Genomic DNA, 16,862 nt, shown 5'->3' on the forward strand with positions numbered 1-16,862 from the left:
GTAAATAAAATGACCTGGTTAGATAGTGGAGGAGAAAGATACTATTTCAAAATATGCACAGGGAAGATAAACTGGAATTTAATGACTTTTTTTGAATTGCTTGGGTTTAAAAAAAAAGTAGAACTACAACAAGAAATACAAAGTAAATTTGCCAATCGGATGACAAATTAGAAGAATTCTTTTTCACAATCATGGATTTAGGATTATTCATTGACATTCATTAAAAAAAAAAAATTTCCTAAGTAACTCTGAACCTTTCCTGTTGACTTAAGATCAGTATTTGCATTTCTTCCAGTGAGACAAACCTGGGGAAAGGAAGAGAAGAATAGATTGGCAAAGAAGTTGTTCTTTCTATCCATTTTTCAAAAACACTCTCAGTTTGAAATCCACAGACAGAGCTGCCTCCTACACTGAGGAGAAGACAAGGACAGGCTCTCCTTAATCAAGGATGACACAAAATCAAGACTTTTCAGGGCAATACCTGCTATAAAGGATAAGGATTCTGACAATGTCAGTGTCTGCAAACATCTCCCCATGCCACCAGGTAAAAAATAATCACCATCAGCGGTCTCCAGTGCTTATTCAGCTAGTCATGGACCTAAATGACCCTCACTCAGATTTCTCCTGCAAGATTTACAGAAAGGAAGTTGCTGAAACTCAGCTTCAAATAAAAAAGTCACTAAAAACAAAGAGTCAAAATAAGAGATATGATCATTGCTATGGATTGAATGCGATTCATATGCCCACTACCTCATGCTGAAATGTAATCTCTACTGTGAAGTATTAAAAGAGGATGGGAAAATCTCATTATGATTTCTAGAAAAGGAGTCTTCAAAAGACAATTAGAATTAGGTAAAGTCATTTTTGTAGAACCCCCATGATTGACTCCTGGTGGCTTTATAAAAAGAGGAAATGACATTGTCTTCTTTGCATAACTATTCCAGTGCTCTCTAGAGCCTTCTCTCACTTGTATAAAAAGGTGATCCTTACAGAAATACTCACTTCACTAGACAAAAAAGAAGCAATCAATTGTCCCAAACAATAAGATCACTATAGTGGGTATTGAACAAGCTGGTATGGCATACCATTCCGAGATAGTGTTTGGCTAAGAATTTGTCATGTTGAATATTTTGGAAAATAAACTTAAAAGAAGGAATGATAGATATGCAACATGACACCTAAAACTGTGACAGATAGATTACTCTGTAACTGCCAATTCCAAGGTTGTGGTGGTAACTACAAGAATCCATCAGCAAGGGGAGAAGGGTTGTTTTAATCTCATACAGAAATATGTTAATATCTTCAATTCAATATTCCTCAAATCATCAATTATAATCCTATCATAATGTGGCTTCCAACTCAGTAGACACTATTACATATTTTACCCAGAAACTAAGTGGATTATCCAAAAGTTTGGAAGTGGATGCAATCTGAATTCATCTAGATTTCAATGCCTAATGGTTAGAAAGCTTGACCTCCATCCCAGAAGATGCCATAGATAGATTTTCAAGTGGAAATGGAATAGGAAAAAATGTAGCGGGTGTATCCAGAAACTGTTTACAGAGACCGTATCCTGAAATGGGAACAGATAGTGAAAATTGGAAGGAAGTATATAAGATGGTGCTTTAAAGTGGGTTTTATTGGATTAATTGTGGCTGATCTCATGGAATACATGTTGAAAGACCCATCCAGGATTTGTCCAGCATCAACAATGGTGGAGAGGACATATGGTGTTGAGAATGAAGTCTGAGTATTTCATGTATCCATAAAGCCTACAGATTAATCTGCGTTCAACCTGAAGCAGAAGGATTAAAGGATGAATAGGTTGTTCAGTTCAATGAAAGTGAATACACCCTGTGCAACATCTAGAAGGACCTAAAAGACCCACAAGTACTGAGTTTTAGGCTGAAGAAATTTTAAAACTACAATGTGATTAACCCTAAATAGTTAGCTTTCATCAATATATGCAGAATGCAGTTTGTTTTTATCTTAATTAATATGTGAATTTGGACTCACAAAATCAAAACCCAGTCTTGTTTTAATACTTGAAATATGAGCCAATGAACAAATAAAATTAACTATTGTAGGAAGAAGAAGGAGGAGGAAGAGGAGGAGGAAGGAAAGAAAAAGAAAAAGAGGAGGAGGAGGAGGAATAGGAAAGGGAGAAGGAGGAGGAGGAAGGAAAGGAGGAGGAGGAGGAGGAAGGAAAGGAGGAGGAGGAGATGGAGGAGGAGGAAGAGGAGATTGAGAAGGAGAAGAAAGTAGAGAGACCAGAGGGACACTCATACATACGAATTTCCCTGTCTCTTGCCATGTGATGTCTGTTGCCACCATAGGAGTCTGCCATCAAAAAAGCCATCACCTGGTGTTGTCTCTTGATTTTGCACCTTCAGAAACACAAGCCAAAATAAACCTTCTTTTCTTTTTTTTTTTTAACAACTCACCCAGTGTATGGGATGGCATTATTGGCAAGAATAAATGAACTATACAAGCACTAATAACAATAGTGTCCATACTGCCAAATAGCTGGGAGTAGCTATGGATATTCTGTTTATTGCTTCAGATCTTACTGTGTGTATGAAAAATATCATTAAGATCTGTGGATACTGTATGTATAGAGTTCGTTATGTTGGTGTGTTAAAGTTATTTTTACTTTCTCCAACTCTGCTTCCTTTTTCTTTTAATTAGAGCTTTACAGTTATACATTCTGCTTCCTCAAATCTACTAGACTTCCTTTTCTTCATCTATTAATTTGTATTTGATTTTTTTTATTTTATCATACCCTTCCCTCACCCTTTTCTTTATTTTACTCTATCTTCTGCATATGTGAGAAAACATTTGACTTTTGAGTTTCTGAGTTTGGGAAATTTAAATTAGCATGATACTCTCCATTTCTGAGTTTGGGAAATTTAAATTAGCATGATACTCTCCATTTCCATCCATTTACCAGAAAATATCATGATTTCAATTTTTTAATCAGTGGGTAAACTCCATTTTGTGTGTGTGTGTGTGTTTGTGTGTGTGTGTGTGTATATATGTATATATATATATATATATATATATATATATATATATATATATATATATATATACACAATTTCTTAACCCATTCATCTACTGATGGGCCTCTGGGTCAACTCCATAATTTAGTTTTTGCAAATTGTGCTGCTATAAACATTGATGTGGGTATATCACTGTAGTATGCTGATTTTAGCTATTTGGAATAGCTAAAGTTGGACAGCTGGGTCATAAGATGTTTTCATCCCTAGTTTTTTGGGAAATCTCCACTTTCCAGAGTGGTTGAACTAATCTGCAGTCCCACCAACAATATACAGAGTATCTTTTTCCCTACAACCTCATCAGCATTTATTGTTGTTCATATTCTTGATTATTGCCATTGTAACTGGAGAGAGATGAAATCCTAATGTAGTTTTAATTTAGATTTCCCTAATTGCTAGAGATGTAGAACATTTTTTTCATATATTTGTTGGCCCTTTGTGTTTCTTCTTTTGAGACATCTCTGCTTCTTTAGTGACACCATGTTGGTAGCTGGAAATTGGCCATGGTGCAGTGCCAGTATTTCCAGAGAAATTTCTAAAGCAAAATACCAGGGTCCTCTTTTTCTTTTTCTTTTTCTTTCATAATATCAATTGTTAATTTAATGGCACTAGTGAGAAACCTATTTTTTTATTATATATTCAAATTTATGTTTTTTTACTTATGGATATAATGAAGTATAAAATTATAAAAAGTCTCACTATTTTTCTCTCTTATATGGAGTCCAATCCAGTATCAGAATTCTTTACTTATTCTATTGCAGACAAGTGTAATCAAATCTTTCATTTGATTTAGTTGTTTATCCAGTCTTTTTTAAAGGACATGTTCTGGGATATTTCAAGTCCAAGTATGCTATGAATAAAGCTTCTATAAACAATTTTGTACACATTCTTTTGCAAATCTAAGGTATTTTCCTGAATAAATAACAAGCAATGAAATTGTTGAGTGATAGATGTTTTAATTTTATAAGAATTGCTACCTATTTTCTAAAGTAGTTGTTTAAATTTATAGTCCCCGGAAATTGATAAGTGTTCAGGTTGCTCCATACTCTCACAACATTTATTATTGTCCAAATTTAATTTTAACAATCTAGAAAAATAGGAAGTCATATATCACTGTGGTTTATTAAATAATATCATGATGGCAGATAATGTTGAGAATTTTTATTACCTTGTTCTTTTCCAAAATTGTTTTGTTTCTTTGTTTTTTGCATTCTCCTGTACACAGTAGTACCAGCTCATCCTCTAAAGAGTAAATCATTTGTTCTAATTTTCACTTCACCTATAGCTAAATTTGGGGTGAATTTACATCTTAAATATTGAAACTTTCAAATGAGGATCTGGCATATCTCTCCATTTATTATTTTTAAATTTTTCTTTACGATGCACTGTAGTAGTGTGTAGTAGTAGTATGCAGTGTAGCAATGTATACTTTCAATATTTCAAATGCAATTGTTTTTATAAATTGATTTTGTATCATAAAAAGATGGTAAATCCATTTTTTTTTTGAGACAGAGTTTACCAAAGTACCTCAGTTATCTCAAATTTACAATGTTGCCTCAGCCTCCTGAGTTGCTGGGATTACACACTTGGACCACTGCACCTAGCTTAAATCCAGTCTTCATGCTTTTCATTTCTTTATTTTGAAATTTTACTGGTAAGATCTTCAGAACATGGTGAAACCATACTATCTTTATCCTACAGAAAAATGCATTTCAAACTTCAATATTGAGACCGATATTAACTGTAGATTATTGTACATGTTTTACTTAATCACATTGAGGCCTTTGTATTATTTATTCCTAAGAGTTTTTATCAAACAATATCAAATTTTATCAAACCCATTATTTTTCTTTTTGTGTATGTTGCAATAGTCATAAATTTCTCTCCTTGGCTTTATCAATGTGCTAATTCATTAGATTATTATATCTTCAATGAGATATAATTAATTTTTGAGAACCTACAATATTAAGTGCACAATTCAATTAGTTTAATCAAATGTATACAGACATTTAACAGCCACCATCATCATAATATAGAACATATCTTTGATCTCAAAAAGTGCTTTCAGGCCGAGGGTGTAGCACTTGCCAAGCCTGCATAGGGCTCTGGGTTTGATACTCAGCACTGGGCAGGGTTGTGTGGAGGGTAGCTATTTTGTGTTCCTTCCTCCCTAATTTCAGTCAAATCTCTGCCCTGATCTGAGGCTCTGATAATCACTGATCTGCTTTTTGCAATGACTATTTTCAAATTTTCTACATTTTTATACATGTAGAAAATGTAGAAAATGTTCATTATATACCATATAGTTTCTTACATCTGAAGTCTTTCATTTTACATAATGCTTTTAAAGAAAGATTAGCCTTCCTTATTGAATTAAATTGGCACATTTGTCAAAAATTAATTAACCATATATGCATGCTATGTCTTTTTCCATTAATCTATGTTATCCTTAAATCAATGCTGAACAGTCTAAATAACAATCATTTTAGAAATAATCTTAAAATTATACAATGTTAATCCTCCAATTTGTTCTTTAAAAAGTCATTTTGGAAAGTGTAGACTTTTTTGCATTTTATATGAATTTTTACATTTGTTTCACAATTTCTACAAGAAAGTTTTAATAGTTTGCTTTGAAACCAAAAACAATTTTCAAAAAAAAGACATTAATGTTACTAATTATGATTATCAACCACACTGTCCATTAGTAATATTGAGTCTTCTAATCCATGAACCTGAGATAGCTCTGTTATATTTTTATTAATTTCTCTTAACTTTGTTTTGTAATCTATATAGGTAATTCTCATAATTTATAAAATATTTTAAAATCCATATGTCTATGAATATATGTGTAAAATTGCAACTATTTCTTGAGAATTGACTTCCTTATACTGAAACATACCTCTTTTTCTCTGCTAATATTCCTTATCCTAAAATCTACTTGGTACAACATTAATGGGAACACCCTAGATTCCTTTTTATAGCTTTTATCTACAATTTACTTTCATTTAAATTGTAACTTCAAATGTAAAGTGATTTCTTCTAAGCAGTAGTTCAAGTTTACTTTTGACAATTTTTACCTCTTAATTGGATTTATAAATTGTTTGCTTACAATGTAATTATTGTTATGATTGTATTTTAATTTACCACTTTGATTTTTTCTTTCCTTCCTATTTGATCTTTATTTCTTTTATTCTTTTTTTTGCCTGTCTATTTTTAGATAAACTAAGTTAGATTTAAGTTTTTCCTTTATTCTTCTACTAATGGTACCTCTTTTGTTTTGTGTTACTGATTTTGAGAAAGAGAGAGAGAGAGAGATAAAGCAAACGAGCGAGCTTTGGAAGTAAACTATACTTCTGAGATTTATGGTATAAGAGACTTATAATATTATAATTCCATTTTATCATCTACCCTGTCACTTATATTTTCACACATTTTACTTCTATATGTTTAAAATACCTACAGCACTTTATTGTATATTAGTCAATCTTTTAAAGATACTAAATCTATATGAAGGTAGTTTTTGCATTGGCTTCAATGTTTACCTTTTCTAAAACTATGAAATTTTTTAGCTATATCAAATTTTCTTTTCTGATATTTTTACTTTTTATAATGATAAACTTTCTATAACATTTTTTGAAATGTGTTTGAATTATCAGATTTCATTAATCTGAAACTGTATCTTTTGCCTTTATTTTTAAATATCATTTCCTTGGATATAAAATTTCAGTCAGTTTCATTTTTATTTCAGCACCTGAAAGACAACATTCAATTGTTTTACAGCTTCTCTATTTGTTGATTATTATTATTATTATTATTATTATTTTGGTTTGGTTTTGTGTGACAAGTCAAACATGTTTTTTCTGTTGTTCTTCATAGGCAGTATGTACTTCTTCCTCTACTTACTTTCAAGTGTTTCTCTAAATTTAATCTTCAAGATACAACGTTTCTGACTAATTTACTAGTATTTATTCTAATTAAATTTGGCTGAGCTTCCTGAATATTGTGGTTCTTCACATTTGTAAATTACTCACCCATTTTTTAAAAAAAATAATTTGGGTTTTTTCTCTTTCCTCCTTTACTTAATTTCCACCTACATATATAATTGAGCGTTTCTTACAATCATATGAACTAAACAAGCCCAGTTCATTAGTTGTCAATATATTTTCTCTGTGCATCCACATTTAATCCAATGTAATTTGATAGCAGAACATATTTATATTTCATATTTATATTTTATGAAAAACATCCACAGATTATAATTTACATACAGACATTATATATAGCATATAATAAATTTATAAAATACAATTGTACCAGGCAATGTTCAAGTTTACTGATTCTTTTACAGTATCCAGTCTTATGTCAGATGATATTTTTTAAATTTAAATTTTCTGGATTTTGTTTGAGTATCTCCACCAATGTTATGCATTTATTTGCTTATCCTGCCTGCTTCTATATGTTATTTGAAATATTTATAATAACTGTTGGAATTCCTTTTCAATGAATTTCAACATCATGGTCACTTTGGGTTTATTTCCACTGTTCTCTCATGATTAAACTTAACAGCTTTTATTGAACATAAGGTAATTTTGATGAACTCTATTATGCATATCGTGTATAATGCACTGTAGAAACTTTGGATTTTGTTCCTTCCTCCCAATAATGTTGGCTTTTGTTCTAACAGGAAGTTAAACTACTGATTTATTATCTTGATTTTATGGCAGTTCTCTTTTAGTCTTTGTTAATGTGATGCTGTTTTGATTTTAGTGTAGGGTACAGCCTTCATCCTGGGACAGATACAAGGAGGTTAAACAACACAGGCTACTTACAGTAAGCTTCTTGTTGACTAAATTTCCGTAGGAGCAAAAAGAAAAGAATAAGGATCTAAATGGGAAGCTGCTGCTCCTTACACTGTCCTTCACCAACAAGGTCTAACCTTGTGTCAGCTAGTAAAGAAAACACATTTGCAAGGTCCAACTTTAGTATTATAATGCAGCACAAATAAGAATGGACTTTGTAATTGGCAAAGTTGTGTAATGTTTTCTTAATTATTATAAAATAGAAAGGAAATAAATCACTGTAATTCATTTTCAGTTGCTAGTCATCTGGCAGATCTAAACTTTTCTTATGTCTCATCATTCCCATAAGATTGTTGTTTTCCGTTTAAGGTCTATTTACCCGTATACCATCCCAAATCTTGAAATAATTTGTCAGTTAATTGCAAAAATCTGGGTCATCTATATGAGTTTGTGAGAATCTACTTGGGATTCTGTGGAAAACCTGAGGTTTTCATTGAGAAGCTCTAAGTTGGCAGATCTTGAACTTCTAATTCATCTCATTACCATCCCAGCAATAGCTTCCTAGAGAGTTCCCCCAGAGGGCCTTATCCTAATGAGTCTGATTGATGCTCCAATGGATAGCCTTCCAGATAGTCTCATCACCAACTTAGCAGACTGCTTCCTAACACCCGTCACCAGATTGGAATGGACCTACAGAGCTTCCATGCAATTCCAGTGGGTACTTTCCTCCTCCCTTGCCTTGGTTTGAGGTACTTTAGCAGATTTTTCTATCATCCAGTGTACCACAGACACAGCCTTTCTATGAAGACCAATCTCAGACTACATACAGTGGACAGTATCTCTTCCCAATTTATTCCTTCCTTGAAGTACACTGCCTTAAAATTATATATGCTATTCCAATATTGACTTTACTCACTCCTAGTAATTAGTCCCATTTTATAATAACAATTCTTTTCAAATTACTTGTGTGGATTCTGTCCTTTTGATGAACCCTACATCTTAAAACATCTTTAAGCAATCTCAGTGCAACATGAATTACAATTTTTGATAAAAAAAAAAATTAACTCAATTTAGGAATGTACAAAATAAGTTTGATGGCTAAAAGACTACAAATGGAATAATACCAATGAATATGAATTTAGTCAAAATGATAAAGTTAGGCAGACGTAGGCAAACAAGTTCATCATGAAGCTCACATTCTTCAATACTAGGTTCTAAGAAGTACACTGTGTGTCTTAATGGATATGCTCCTATAGTGAAAAAAACCACTTGAGTTTTATTATGCAATTGGGGGGAAAAAAACTCTACTGTCATAACACCACAATCTGGAAACAAATATTTCATATATGAATAAAACTGAAAATAATATGAGATTGTTTTACCAGAGATATAAAAAAAACCTTAAGTTAGTACTCTGAGGCAAGTGGACAGCTATAAGATTACTGGTATTTCTTTGCAACATTTGAACCCATTACTGGGAGACTTTGTGTTTTCCTCACCATTCCCTTTACCAAAACAATGCATTTTTTTTTTTTTTTTTTTTTTTTTTTGTCTCTGCTTCTTCAGTTTCACGGCTACTCTTTCTGTACACTAACTTGTGATGGTGTTTGTTTTTCATAGTCACAGGTGGAGACAGTGGGCCTGGAAAACTAGTAAGTACTGGGTTTTGTTTTCCCCTCAGGTATTTGAAGCAACTGATTCCTTTGCCGCTGCAGAGAGGTGCTGAAACTTGGGAGGGCCTCTGCTGTTTGCTCTTCTGAAAGCTTATTGACTGTTGGTTCTCCAGGAACCACCTGCTGCGGTGGGGGAATGTGATCTGGCTTCTGAAGTTTCTAGTGAGAAACTGTTCATTTTCTTAGTGATAAATTGTTTCCCTCTAAAATATTATTGAAAGATCATTGCTACTGGCTATTGCTCTTCAGAAAAGAGAACTTTCCTTTTAGCAGAGTATTGATTGTTGTAGATAAATAAGTTTATCATTAAAGGACTTCATAGAGGTGGCAAACTCTTATGTATTCAGAGTATCCTTGGACTATTATGACTGATGATCATATAAAGTCATTCTGTTCAGCTCGACAAGTATTTATGAAGCATCAAGCGTGTGTTTAGCATCATGTTAGAGAGGAAGAGTTCATAATGTTTTTTTTTTTAATGTTGGGGCTCTGGAGTCAAACTTCCTATATTTGAAATTTAACACTTCTATATAATACATGCATACAAGTTTGGCAAGCCTTTCTAAGTCCCCAAGTTTTTTTATCTGTAAATAGAGTGTTAATATATCAACTTCATAGGAGGAATTATGTAATTAGTATTTCAATGATTTTTTTTAAATGTTAGAGAGTTGTGCAAATTTTTTTCTGCCCTCAAGAACTTGAATGAAACAATAAATGAACAATAAAATGAAATATTTAACAAATACTTAGGCCCCATAAAATGAATTTAATACATTATAACACTAATAATAACTATTATGAACTGCTAGCAGGTGTAATTTCCTATCCTCCTAATTTTTATTTTATTCTCTTTATAACAGCAAAATAAGACTGTACTACCTTATCTCCTAGAAGAGAAATATGAGCATATTTTAGTCAACCAAATGTGAGCAAAAGTGGTGTGAATCCCTTCCCAGCATAATGAAGAAGAGCCCATGTATAATTTTCCACTTGCACTTTCTATCTGGACACCAGCAGTACCTTGGAAGGAAATGGTTCTTGACCAGGGGATGCTTATATAGAGAGACACTAACTGACTGGCATGACTTGGGAGGTATTACCTGCACCTAGTGAGTAGAAGCCAGGTATGTAGTGAAAGATCCTACAAGGCCCAGGACAGCCTCTCCAGCATTCCCCCTAACCTGGAGCAACAAAATATCTTTCAGTCCTGAATGTTCACATTGCTGCCTTTGAGAAATCCTGACTTAGAGTAAGGAAGATTTGGATCATAATTTCCAGCTGCTAAGAAATGGAGAGAAAGCATCATCAAGAAATAAACCTTAGATACTGCAGATGTTTAGGACTTTCAGATTATGTGTTACCACTGCATAGTTAGTTTTTCCTAGCTGACAAATTCATTTTGTAATTTGAGTTATATTAGAACTCAATGCATTTCCCCAAGTAATGTTTAAATGATTTGTTTCTGATATTTCTGGATTTAATATACACTGAATACACAACTGCTGGGTTTAAAATCAAGGTTGAATTTGCTTAAAATGGTAACTATATAAATTCAAATTTTAAGATACTTTAGCTTGCTATTAGAGGGAAATAATTGTTCATTAGAAGCATCTAGTTTCAATGTCTAATGTTATTTCTCTAAGATACCCAATAACCCAGCCAAATATTTTTTAAAAAAACATAAATTCTAAAATTTACTATTGAAAAATAAAGTTGATATCATTTACAGTTAAATAATTTAATAATTCTTACTATTTGACTATAAAATAAATTAATGTACACATTGAAGTGATCATAAAAAGAATGTTGTGATTTATACTTTTGAGGAAGAGAAAGATTAGAAAATGACCAGAATTATGACAAGATTTTTATCTACAAGAAGCATTTATCTTAATGAAAATATTAGTTCTTATATAGGCAGATATCCATGCTTGTACAATTTTAATTTCTCCTTTCAAAACCACATACTTTCTGTCCTCAAGATATTCCTTATAATCTAATTTACATTTTCACTATTACTTTAAGTAGTTAATGTGTTCACATAGCTCAAAGAATTAAAAAGTTTAAAAGGTAAACAGTCAAAATTTTCATCTCCATCAATACTGCCACTTTGACCACATGTATTGTGCATGGCAGGAGACGACGGGTCATGAGTGGCACAGCCTTGGGCAAGCCCTCCCTCCACATTCACCCTCATCATGCTAACCTCACTTACAGCAACCTGCTATTGGATTTATGTGGATATGCATATATTCATTTCCTGATGCATGCATATGCATATAAAATATATGCATATTCATATGCAATATATGCCTGCAAATATAGACACATGCATATATATGCATATGGAAACAAATGTGAACGAAAAGCTTTCCCCGCCTTTTACTCTTTTTCTTACCAAACAACATCCTGAGGTAGAAGGTAATCTCCATGTTCTGTCACCAAAAGAAGACCAGAATATTCTAAATGCCCTAGGTAAACAGACTGCAATAAGAGTCAGAGAAATTATTTAGCTACAGCATGAAGTAAAGGTATATCATGCTATGTAATTTCCACTTTCATTTCAGGGTCCAATGCCCCTTCCATTGTATATACTTCCTTGGATAATTCATGTCATCTGCCACTCAAAAGCTCTCATTTTCAAGTCTCCATCCCAGGAAATACCCCTTAATTGAGGTTTGCTTCTAAAACTTATCTTATTGTTCTTTGTAGCACGCATATTTCTTATTCCTCCATTAATCATATGATCTAGTGCTTAATCAAGTGTCAATGATTGATATAAGCTTTGAGTGTTACCATCAGAGAGAAATATTTACTGTAGATTTCTTCTTATTTTTGTAAATATATTATGTATGCAAGATTAAGTTTCCAAATGCTTTAAATTATGTGTTATGTTTGGAAACTTCATTTTTTAAATTAAAGTAGTTAAATCACCCCTTCTAGATATCAATAAAAGTGGTCCTCAAAATAAGAAAATAAGCATTAACCTTAGTAATTAAAAAGGTACTATCCATATACTAAGATTTATTAAATTATTTATATAATGTGGATTTGCCCAGGTTAGGAGCCAAATAGAATGGACTGGTAATCCTCAGTATGACTAGAAAACACATAAAGTCCCAGTCAAAATGACAATAGTACTTTCTGTCTGTGACAGGTCAGGCTTTTGATTCATGATCAAAACAAAAATAAACTACTTCACTGTAGAGAAAGTCACCGAAGCAACAAATGTTACCACAAGGAACAAAAGTACCTTCTAAATATTTTTTTAATCATTCTTCTTTATGTAATACATGTACTATAAAAAATCTATTGTCATAACACTATTTATTTTTGATCATAAGAAGATTAAAAATATGCTCCAGCAGATTTTTATGCTGTAGTTAATAAAATATTTCACTTTCCACCTTGATAATGATTACTTTTATCTGTTCAAAAGAACATGCACACCTCGACCCAAAAATGGCACATCACAAAATAGAATAAATGTGTCATAAATACAACCAATAAAAATTTATATCAAGGTAGTTCAAAGTTTGAGCAGACACACAGAGAATGAACACGGTGGAAACTGAGATATTTGAAGACAATCTCTATAGACACAGCTCTTGAATTTTTCAATGCTTATTAATCAGATTTGCCCTTCAGATTTCCTTAATTAGCTTATGATCTTTCCAATGAGTCCCTTTTGAAACTGATCATTGGATTCAGTGTTTCTGTACCTAAAACAATAAATAAACTTAACTGAGTTATTACAGAATCAAAATACATATTTTATATTAGAAAAGTAGGATTACTTAGGAAGGAAAGTAGGAAAAGGATTAAGTAGGAAAGGAAAACAATATAAGATCTGGAAAAACTTTGCAACAACATAAAAATCATGAGGCAAAAATTTAAAATATGATGGAAGCTTTGCAAAAACAAATCATCAACTAAGGAAAATGTATTAAGTAAAAATAGGAGACTATTGTTTGGAATTCAGCCAGTGTAATGAGGAGAATAAAGAAATTTTAAAAATTAACTGAATGTTTATCCACTCCAAAAGTCTGTGGTTGTATTTGTTTGTCTAAAAGTTAAGTACTACATAAGGCAGAACCTTGATGTGGTAGGATTAATGTCCTTATAAAAAGAGACACCAATGTCTTTGTCTCCCCCACCCACTTGCACTCCCTCTCCATTTCTCTATCTCCTCTTATGCCCAGAAAAAAGACCATATGAGGATGTAACAGAACAGGGTGGTTGCCTTTGCAAACCAGAACCCTCACCAAAACTAGATTAGCTGATAATTTGATTTTGGACTTTTAGCCTCAATTACAGTGAAAAAAATAATAATTTCTGTTCTTTCAATAATCCAGCTTGTTTTATTTTGTTAAGGCAAATCAAGCACTCATACAATGAAGAAAGAAGAAAGAAACCCATTCAGGAAATAATCTACAGGGAAAAAAAAGAATCTAATGAATTCATGGTAGTATAAAGCAAATAGTCCCAAAACAATAATCAAGGAAATAATAGATACATCTTAGGCTGAAAATGAGCATTAATTTAAATATTTAAAGAGTTTACCACATACCAAGAAAATAAATGTATATATAAATAAAAATACATGTTTTCATTAGTAAAAAACACTTCTACAAATACCAATAGATAAAAGTTACCTAATAGAAACAAAATATGAAACTCCACTCAAGTGTCTATGATACTAAAACTCAATAAAAGGACTAATTAATGTCTGTAGTGTTTTAAGGAAAAAATATCAATACCAAAGAATACTCTAAGTTCTAACTTTTCTTCATTTATTTTTTTAAAAATATTTTTAGTTGTTAATGGACCTTTATTTAATTTATTTGTATGTGGTGCTGAGAATTGAATCCAGTGCTTCATGCATGCTAGGCAAGCAGTTTACCACTGAACCACAACCCCAGCCCCTAACATTTTTTTAAGTCAATATGTTAGTCAATCTGGATTGCATATTATAACTAAGTACCTCAACATGTCAATTGATTAACAAAATCAATATTTATTTTTCAGAAGCTAGGAGTATTGCTTAGTAGTAGAGCACTTGTTAGCATACACAAGGCCCTGGGTTCAATTGCTGGCACAGAAAAAAAAAAAAAAAAAACTTATTTTTCATCTAAGTCACAGTTCATCTTGGCTTGAAGAGAGGGCCACATTCTGTTCCATGCAACCATTCAGGCATACAAGCTTCTCCCATGGTAGGCCCTGAAGAAATACATCTGTCCTACATATTCCAGACACACACAAAAAAAAACTATTGACATAATCCTACCTTAGCATAAGGGTTCTAAAAAAACATACTGAGCTGAATGCCCTCATAAAGGAAGCAAGTTTGATAACATCTACCCAGCACTGTCCAATAGAACTTTATATTATGATGGAAATGTTCTATTGTGCTATGTAATATGGTAGGCACTAGTCATACAGGGTTATTTAATATAAACTGTGGCTAATAATCCCAGCTACTTGGGAGGCTGAGGCACAGGATAGAAAGTTTGAGGTCAGCCTTGGCACTTAGAGAAACCCTGACTCAAAATACAAAATAAATAAATAAAAAGGACTGGGAGTGTAGCTCAGTGGTAAAGCACCTATGGGTTCATAAAAAGTTTTTCTTTATACAATGTGGCTAATATAACAGAAAAACTGAATATTTATATGTAAATAATCACAGGTAACTAGTAACTTCCATATCGGAGAAAGCAGACTGCCAACTCCACCATAGATAAATGGCTATATGATCAATGAAGTTATTGAGCATTAGTAGTACAAAAATCTGGAGACAAAACAAATATCAATGGAGTTAAAATTTTTTTATAATACCTTCACAACGAATAGTTACAATATTACCTGTTCAGTCTTGGTGCTTAGCTTCTGTGCCTAAGGAGACTAGAAATTTAGGATACTTGGTAGAAAAATATCGCAATGGGTTAGCGCCTCCTAAAACTTCAGTGAAGTACTAGGAAAAGAACAATGCTTTGGTCTAAGGTAGTAGTTCTCCAAGTGTGATCTGGAACTGGCAGAACTAGCATCACCTGGGAATTTGTTAGATAGGGAAATTTTCCAGCCCCACCCCAGGCCTACCAAATCAGAAATTCTGTGGGTGGGGCCAAACAATCTGTTTCTAATAAGCCCTCCTGATAATACCGACAAATGCTAAAGTTTGAGAACCACTGATCTAAGGCAATAGTTCTCACTCTAGATGTTCATTAGAATTACCAAGGGAACTATAAAAAATAGGGTTGCCATAGTTCCATCCTCAGAGAATTTTTTTTAATTGTTATGTGGTAGGACCAAGTATTTTTAAAGGCTCCCCGGGTGATTCAAATGTACAAACAGAATTGGAACCAAACTGAGGAAATGATACTGAAAGCAGAAAAGGAAACAAAACACAACTCAATGTTATTACCAAAGACATTAACTGTCTTGTGATCTATGCTGCAAAACTGCTAAAATTCAGTCTCGGACTTTGAATAATCAAAATGGTTTTGTTCTCTGTATCAGTTTAAATTTCACATGAGCAAGAATAGTAAGAGTTAAAATAAAAGAAAGAATCTGAGCCTTTGGTGGTATCAGAAAAGTAAGGTAAGTCTAAAGAAAACTCAGAAGCCCTGGCCCAGCTATTGTGCAAGTCTCCTGACAGAGCCCTGCTCACATGAGGCCTAGTACACCATCCCCTTAGACTCTCCTCTTAACCCGGCACTTCACTCTTCTGAGGAAGAAGCCAAGGCCCATTCAGGGAAAAAAGCATCACAAGCATGGTCATGTGCCCAGACTTCAGAGCCAATCCACTTTGACTGAATTCTAGTTGGGTTTCTCATTAGCCACAAAACTTGGAAAAGTGAGTGAACTCTTTTATACCCCACCTTCCTCCTAAAATGGGATACATACACTATTTTATCTTTCCTCATGGTCTAGCTAAAGAGATGGGTGAACTTTGATGAGTTTTAAGACAGATCAAAACAGGACTTGATCTTATTGTTAGGCGTAGAAATAAGATTAAAAGGCAGACATGTTAGCTCCTTGCTAAGAAATGAAATCAGAAGGTAGGTCAATATTAAATAACCATGAGTTAGTCTTTAGTTACTGATTATAAAAATAATTATACATACATTATATCTTATTATATATAAAAGATATATAACATGTTATCACTTGTTTGATTGATTGATGATAAAAAAATATTCAAAGCATCAATCTAGAAAGCAACAATGAACAAAACAAACCACCTTGTAGTCAGAGAGATCACTTTCTAGACAATTAGTGGGATAAGAAAAAAATACATTCATAAGTAATATATAATATCAGATAATTATGTG

General features: G+C 32.7%; 1 pseudogene; it reads left to right on the forward strand.

Annotated features, from left to right (window-relative positions):
• Positions 1–508: 508 nt before the first annotated feature.
• Positions 509–1,824, forward strand: LOC143405642 (L-lactate dehydrogenase B chain-like; annotated as a pseudogene).
• The last annotated feature ends 15,038 nt before the right edge of the window (positions 1,825–16,862 follow it).

This window comes from Callospermophilus lateralis, chromosome 8, assembly GCF_048772815.1.
Source record: "Callospermophilus lateralis isolate mCalLat2 chromosome 8, mCalLat2.hap1, whole genome shotgun sequence".
Classification (NCBI taxonomy): Eukaryota; Metazoa; Chordata; class Mammalia; order Rodentia; family Sciuridae; genus Callospermophilus; species Callospermophilus lateralis.